Here is an 8,358-nt window from a genome sequence, read left to right as displayed (position 1 = left end):
CATTTATTCTTTGGTTCTTTGCGAATTTCGTTTCACAATTCATTGCTCTAATGGGGTTTTTAGGTTGTTATTAATGGGTACTCCTTAGATGATGATGATAATAATAATAATAATAATAATAATAATAATAATAATAATAATAATAATAATAATAATAATAATAATAATACTGTGTAGAGTAACTGCTGCTTTTATTTTGTTAATAGATCTTTATATATATATATATATATATATATATTATATATACATATATATATATATATATATATATATATATATATATATATATATATATATATATATATGTATATAGTATATATGTATATATATATATATATATATATATATATATATATATATGTGTGTGTGTGTGTGTGTGTGTGTGTGTGTGTGTGTAAATATTGTGTAGGAAACCCACTACATTTTGGAAAAATTGAAAGTTTTTATTTAGTGGGCTTCCTGCAACATAGAATTTTAGTGCACGAATACAGTGTTTATACTTTGCTCTATATATATATATATATATATATATATATATATATATATATATATATATATATATATATATGTGTGTGTGTGTGTGTGTGTGTGTGTGTATGTATGTATGTATGTATGTATGTATGTACATATGACATTGTTGGGCTAAGGTGTAGATAATGATAGAAGAAATGTAAGATATAAGAAGGAAACGACGTTACACAGCGACAGAATACAATCTGGCATACTCTATCCTACTTTCAAAGTATTTTGATTTAGTTTAAGTGAGAGACAGCTCTTGTGAAAAATTGGCGAACATTTCGGAAGGTTATAAAAACGGCGCGATCCTGTTCGGCAGTAGGAATATTGATGGTATCATTTCGCTCTATTCAGGAGAATATATATCTATATAAATATATATATATATATATAATATATATATATAATTATATATATTTTTATATATATTATATATATATATGTATATTGAATTTTATCCCATACCGTGATTCATATACACGCATTAAGCTACAGATGTCTTTTGATATCTAATTCGCTCTACTTCGAAATTGATATATTTTATATATGTTAACCGAAGGGGACTTTTTTTAGTTAAGAAATTCGTCGACTCATGGGCTCGAACCACGGAACTAAGAATTTCTTATCAACTAAAAAAAATTCCCCTTCGGTTAACGGATATGAAAATATATTAATTACGAGGTAGATAGAATCAGATATTGAAGGACATTAGTAGCTTAGTGCGTGTATATATATATATATATATATATATATATATATATATATATATATATATATATATGTGTGTGTGTGTGTGTGTGTGTGTGTGTGTGTGTGCGCGCGCGCATGTTTCAATATGTTTTAGCTCTAAGAGAAATGATTTTATTATGCTTAAATCTTATAAATGTTTAAACACATTCTCTCGTATATATATGGTATTTTTCTTTTCCCACGGAAAATGATTTATTGTACAGAGCACTCACATGATACGAAATAAAATTTCGTCCTCGAAATGGTAAATATAATGCCCAAGTTTAGCTTTCAGCTTTATGGAATGAAATTTAACCCATCTCTAGTTATTTTTCTTTGTATATTCATATATTCACTATATTTTTTAATAGTTTTCTCTTCCATTGTCGGAGTTGGTTCAGGATTACTGTGGTGCCGATGCTTTTAATTAAATGTTTGTGCGTACACAACTGAGCTTCGTGTTTTCGCACATCAATTAGATTATGGTTTCATTAGAGCGCTTAAGATTTATGGAAATGTTATGAAATTACTAATAATTACTAATTATTTGGAAAGATGCTTATGAATTCGCTCCTACTGAACATTTGCAGATTAAAAATTCAAATATCATTAATAGTGTTGATAAAAAAACAGCTCTTTCAAAACGTATAAATCAGTCAGTTTATATGTAGTAGTACTTGCACTTTTTTCTTGCAACTATCAAATAATGATTAAGTCCCCACCTTTCAATCGTTTTGTTTCTAGACCCAATTAAAATATCATCGCTTCATAGCCTCTTTCATCAAGGGATGTTAATGATCATTAGACCAGCGATTTCAGTCGTTTGATCCACCTTTTAATGGGACCATAGCTTAACGTTCACGGGTCTTTGACGTTTTTCAAAATTCCTTTCAATTATTTTTTGTTATTAACATACTCGAGGTGCTAGGAATGGTTTATACTTGGCAAGACAGCCACAGTACTTTTCATTTACTTGTGCTGTACTTTTCTAAAGAATTGGTGTAACTATTACGATGTTTAGGTGTAGTTTGCCGCGAACTGTTCAAGTTAGGAGAAGAAAGCGTTCAGATCACCTTCAAACTGTAAAAGGCCAACTGAAAAGAACAAAAGCTGGCCGTAGGTTGACAACTTGTTAAATACTTCCATTTGCACCATAGATTGATTTCAAGGACAGTGGGAAATGTGGAATGGTTTCCAGCATATTGTAGAAGCAGGATGTATGTAAGTCTTGGAATGTGGAGGGAGGTTGTGAAAATGATTGAGAGAAGAAGGAACTGGACTGATCTTGTGGTATAAGGGGAGTCTCAAGGAAGCAGCAGTGGAAAAAAAAAAAAAAAAAAAAAGTCTTGCTGAAGAGTATATTTATATAGATATCATGAAACAAAACGGCATAAACACTTTGTATGAAATGGCTTTGTCTTGCATTTTTTTCCGCTCTTTGACCAGAGGGACTATTAAATTTGTCTTAACATATACTCGTACAATTTTTCCCATTCATTATCAGTTATTTCAAACAGAGGTTAAATTATACTTTGCATGTTTTCAGATCATTATTCCTTTGTCACATAGTTATCACCATTTCACTTCGCTCTTCATTTCTCTGCTTAAGGTGCGTCCACACCAGTGACACGTTGCTTGGAGACCAACTGGAAACATTGTGGGAGACACAGTAGGAGACATCCGGATACAAATCTCCTGATATGTATGGGGACATATCTGTCACAATGTTGAGAGACATGTTGGCAATAAGAGTCGACTTGATGAAACTGTCCACACCATGTCTCCAGAAGTGGCAGACATGTCGTCATGTGAGGATGCTTTGCTGGCAGCTGCATCATTTATTGTTTTGTGTGCCCATCGGAGAAGAAGAAAACGTAGAGCATGGACAAGACCATCGTTATTATACATTAAAACAGAAAGGAGTGTTCGAAAACTTCTCAAGGATCTCAAGATGTGATTTTGAGTACTTGCTGCAAATAATTGGTAGCAACATCCGTAAGCAGGACACAAAATATAGGCAATCAATACCGGCCAAAGACCGCCTTGCTGTAACACTACGATTTTTGGCCACAGGAGACTCCTTCACCACCCTTGGAAATATGTTCAAGATGTCCAAACAAGCAGTCAGTCTCACTGTTCCAGAAGTTTGTGATGCATTGATTACAGCTCTCAGCGACTACGTTAAGGTGAAGAGAATTATGAAATACTAGGTACATTTTTCTAATTATGTCTCCTATTTGTTTAAATAATTTGACATTAACGTAATGTGCGTATCTAGGGTATGGCAGTCATGGCTTGTGCCATGGGGGCCACTTTGACAGGGGCGCAAAAATTGTTTGGTAAAAATTCAAATTCGTGACTTACAGTTTCTTTGACCTCTAATTTGCGCCCCATACAACCATTAACTGAAAAGCTGCAGCATCAACACAGCGCCCTTATCTTATATATATATATATATATATTATAATATATAATTATATATATATATATATATCATTATATATATACTATATATATATATATATATATATATTTCTGTATTTATATATGTGTATTCTTAATATTTATTTCCACTGATTACATTTCCTACCAACATTATGTACACACGCATATATATTATTTATGTTAGTATATATTTTGTTCATGCTTTTTTATGCAGGTATATAGTACATACTTTGCTCACGCGATGATACACATTACTGACTTGTTAATGAATATATTAATATTCTCATATTGTACTTATAAAGATAAATATCTTTATGCATGTTTATTTATTTCATTTCATATATATATATATATATATATATATATATATATATAAATAAATATATATATATATATGTATGTGTGTGTGTGTGTGTGGAGAGAAAGAGAAAGAGTGTGTGTGTTATATATACATTTCAAAGTTTTGCATAACTTTTGTTGGTTGAAGTTCGTTCATATATGAATAAATAAACAAACAAATAAATAATTCGATAAATTTCAGTGCTCTCTCTCTCTCTGCAAAATGAACTTCCTCTCACTGAATGATCAACTGCAGCGGTGAGAGGTCTCTGACGACATCACCTCGTCCACGTCAGGATTGCCAACATGTCGCCCAGCAAATCCGTACCAACATGTTTACTACGATGTTTCTCAGCGACTTAACAACTTGTTACCCCACTTGTCGTCAGTCTTACTGTTCTCACCGTGTTTTGTCACTGGTGTGGAGTCTGTGGACACAGCCTTATTCTTCACCGCAGCATAATAACGCTCGAATACGTATACTGAAGTTCCTCTCTCTCTCTCTCTCTCTCTCTCTCTGTCATTACTGGCGTTTTCTCCCTTATTGCTTTTCACCCTCGAAATTCTGAGGACAGCCACTTTGGGTGGGATGAGCAGGGAAGGAAGGGGCCCCGAAATGGGTGTTGTGAGGATAAGGCTTAAGCGGAAGCAGCGCTGGATCCATCTTTAATAAAGATGGCGCCTAGGATGGTTCCATCCAGGGTCTATAGACCTTGGACCCATCAGCTGGATTCTGGGGCGATGCCTCGATATACGAGACAAAATAGGATTTTAGCTTGTTTTCTTGTTTGTTTTTCGTTGGTATTTAAGCCAGCCGTTGTCACTGTTCTGTAAGTTACATACATGAATTTTATGTGCTATTGATAAATGATTAATCGCCATTGGGTCCGATGAAGCAGTTTTCCTATCGCTTTTAACATTGATTCCATTGTTGAAAAAGAAACCCACAAAATTACTGTGTATAACGTGGTTACTTATAAATATTTACATTTTATTTTACTCAACACTCGAGTACTTTCAGGCCCTATCTGTAGCCCTTTTTCAAGAGGTGTGTCGCTTGAAAAAGGGCCACAGAAAGGTCATGAAAGTAATCGAGTGTTGAGTAAAATAAAATATAAATATTTATAATTAAACACGTTATACACAGTAATTTTGTGGGTTTCTTTTTTAATCTTCAGAAGAAAACTGAAAGTTTTTGTTGGTTCAATTGCTTCTATTTTCACCCCTTTTTTAATGGTTTTGAGACCCAGACAGATGGCCTGACCAAAACAACCATGTAATAAAAAAAAAAAAAAAAAAAATGGGTAAATGAGGATGATTCTTTATAAGAAGAAAAATGTTAATCAGTTCAGTAAGTTCGCCTATATATTTTTTTTATCATTTTGTCATATACTCTATTCTACCTGGGTGGCCAAGTATGTTGAGAATTTTCTAGTAATTTATGTAATTTTATTACTCGAATCTTCTGGCAAGGACCTTAGTTAGTAGTCTTAGAAAACCATAAGATCTGAAAACTAAGCGACGATATGAAATTAAGATATTGGTTAGTGTATTCTGAATTTTAATCTCTCGGCCGGAAAAAATTTTTCACATATTAAGAGTTATTGTGTACGTCGAAGCTGTCAAAAAAAAAAAAAAAAAACATTAGCAAGAACTCGAGAGATGTAGGAAGCCAAATCTTTCGCAAGTTATCCGTCGATGACGAGAAGTCTTGTTTTAGAGTACAAAATTTTCAATAAGAAGCCTAATTTTATATAAAAAAAACTAATTGAATAGGAAGTTCTCAGAGACATAGCATGTCCAAGGAATAAGAGTTCCCAAAGAAGCAAATGATTTTCATTGCAAACAGAATATGAATCGATTTTCAGTGCAAACAGAATAGGAATAGAACAACCATTTATTTGAGAGAGGAACGGCAAACATACTGTACATACTTTCAGTGACAGAGGATCCATATCACTTTAATTCATAAAAGTGTTATGCATGAAGGAGTTGAGTAATATCATTTATGACACGTGTAATGAATGTCATTCTTAACGTTTATTCCTAATTAAAAGATTCAGCCACTTTTCTTTGTAAACAACTTACGAATATTAGTGTTTTTTTTTTGTATATCTTTATTAACTGCAACTAAAGCAGGTATGATAGATTTTTTCATATTGCCTAGTTAGTACTTTGAAATGTGCTTTCTTATCGGACTGACAGGAGTCAGCTGACGTAACTTTCGACGTAAGCATTGTAGATACTTTACAGTTTATGTAACAGTTTACTGATAACCATCTTTATTTCTTCCCATCCTTATTTTGGTTTGATAAGGGTTACATCTGAATAAGTTAGTGGGAAGCGTATCCACGTTTAGTCCTTGGTTTTTATTTATTCTTAATAGATGATGTTATTATCTACAGGCTATTCAAATTAGTAGCCGTTATATCTAAGCAGATGTTTCCTTTCTTGTATATATCATAGCTGTACGAATTTGTTTGAAGATATGGAAATCCTTTATCTTAGAAACGACTCTTGTCTCACTGAATGCATTTACATTCTAAAACTTTGTCCATCTTGTTTGCCGTAATAAATGTGTTGCTTCCAAAGGATGGTAATCCTCCCCCTCTTGATTCGCACGAGTGACGGAGAAATAGTTTCTGAATGTTACGTTGACAACTTGAAAGTAGTTTGCCTTCAGTAAATATCGCCCATGTCTCTGAACAGGATCTTTCTCGAATTATTTCTCCTTAAAATTTGACGTCTTCTAGAATGTTCGTTTTCTTGTTTCTCGTCATCGTGAGGCCGCTTATGAAGTGTCTGACCGCCTAGACAGCGAGGATTCTCGATAAATACCGTTGTTTATTATGTTTCCTGTGTATGAAGAAGTATATCATTCTTCGAACATAACGTCTATGGAAAGAGGTATACTCTTCAACGTTTTCAGCAATATGTGTCCCTTCGGACATTCTCTGCCCCTTAAGAAATACATTATTTTTTTTCTATCGATTATTACCAATAATCCCGAAAGAAAGTACTTTATTGAAAGCACAAAACGTTTTTGATGGTTAGTTCATTCTGCTTGGTATTTTATATATGCAAAATGTTTTTTTTCAGCCGGCAGACTTCCCCTTTGTTTTGTCAATGTTATTCAGTTGTATTATCATTCCGATATGCAACGTGCTCTTTATGAGAGTTGTACGCTGCACCCTTCTTGAATTAGAGTATGTGCTGTGGTTCCTTTCCCTTCGCTGTCTCCCTATAACCTGGTGAATAAATTCCCGTGGTGCTCTGATACAAGCCAGGGCGCTTTACGGGGAAGAAAGATGAGTATTTCCGGCTGACGAATGAATTAAAGCTGAAGGGCGGGATTATAATGTGAGTGAAAGGGCCGAAAGTAATTCAGAATTACCATTACTTTTAATACCCAGTAAGCGTAACGTCATTGCGCCTACCGCATTAGCATGGTAATTGAACACCGTTGATTTCGTTCTAACATTTTAGTTGACTGCATGCCAAGAGTGACTGTCGTTTTTTTTTTTTCAAAATGTGTCGTTTTACAATTCATTTTCGCCCAATATTCATGCCCAAATCAAATGCAACTTTTGCGTTTGACGGTAAATTGGTTAAATTTGTGCCAGCCGGGAGTTTATTTCGTTTTGGAGTTTCATTAGGTAGGTTTTGTTGTTGTTTATTTTGAAGTTTTCTTTGCTAATTAAAATCAGGATAAACAGTTATATTTTAGTAGCTCTTCATACGCACATTCAAGCATGCATTCTGACAGTGCGTTGTATTGTTTTTTTTTTTTTTAAACTTGATGCGCGAAATAATTTTGTTGACGGATTAGATGAGTAAAATATAATCTTGCGCAATGCATTATTATTAAATATTGGGGAGGAAACTATATATTTTAGTCAAGATTTATCACAAAACGAAATTGCTATGTAAATTCATTGTCAACAATATCTTCTAATAAATACGCGCTAGTATCCTTGTAGTTAATATCCATGTCGGCAAAAATCACTGCAAATTTAAACTATTCAGCAATTGCAACATACTTTTAATATAATACGTGTACATTACTTGTTCAGCTTTAATTCTGGTAATATATTATTAGTATATATTAAAGTAAGAAAAAATAATCTTTAAACGTAAAAATGACCCTTTGTCGTGGCCCTGTGCTATAAATTGAAATCGGTTACCGATATGACAAATGAAACTAATTTGAAATATTATACGTATAATATTCGTATACCATGAAAAGAAAACTATGGTAAATTGCAGTGCTGCACAATGGCGGGCATGGACAGAAATAAACTATTTATCATTGGAAAGCAAATTTATAGA

General features: G+C 33.2%; 1 protein-coding gene across 1 annotated transcript in view; it reads right to left on the bottom strand.

Annotated features, from left to right (window-relative positions):
• The window catches only part of LOC135223762 (glutamate receptor ionotropic, NMDA 3A-like), an 893,506-nt gene that overhangs the window by 413,479 nt on the left and 471,669 nt on the right, over positions 1 to 8,358 (bottom strand). The window lies entirely within an intron of this gene.

The sequence above is a fragment of the Macrobrachium nipponense genome, chromosome 10 (assembly GCF_015104395.2).
Source record: "Macrobrachium nipponense isolate FS-2020 chromosome 10, ASM1510439v2, whole genome shotgun sequence".
In the NCBI taxonomy this organism is placed as follows: domain Eukaryota; kingdom Metazoa; phylum Arthropoda; class Malacostraca; order Decapoda; family Palaemonidae; genus Macrobrachium; species Macrobrachium nipponense.
This window is presented reverse-complemented; position numbering and strand designations above follow the sequence as displayed.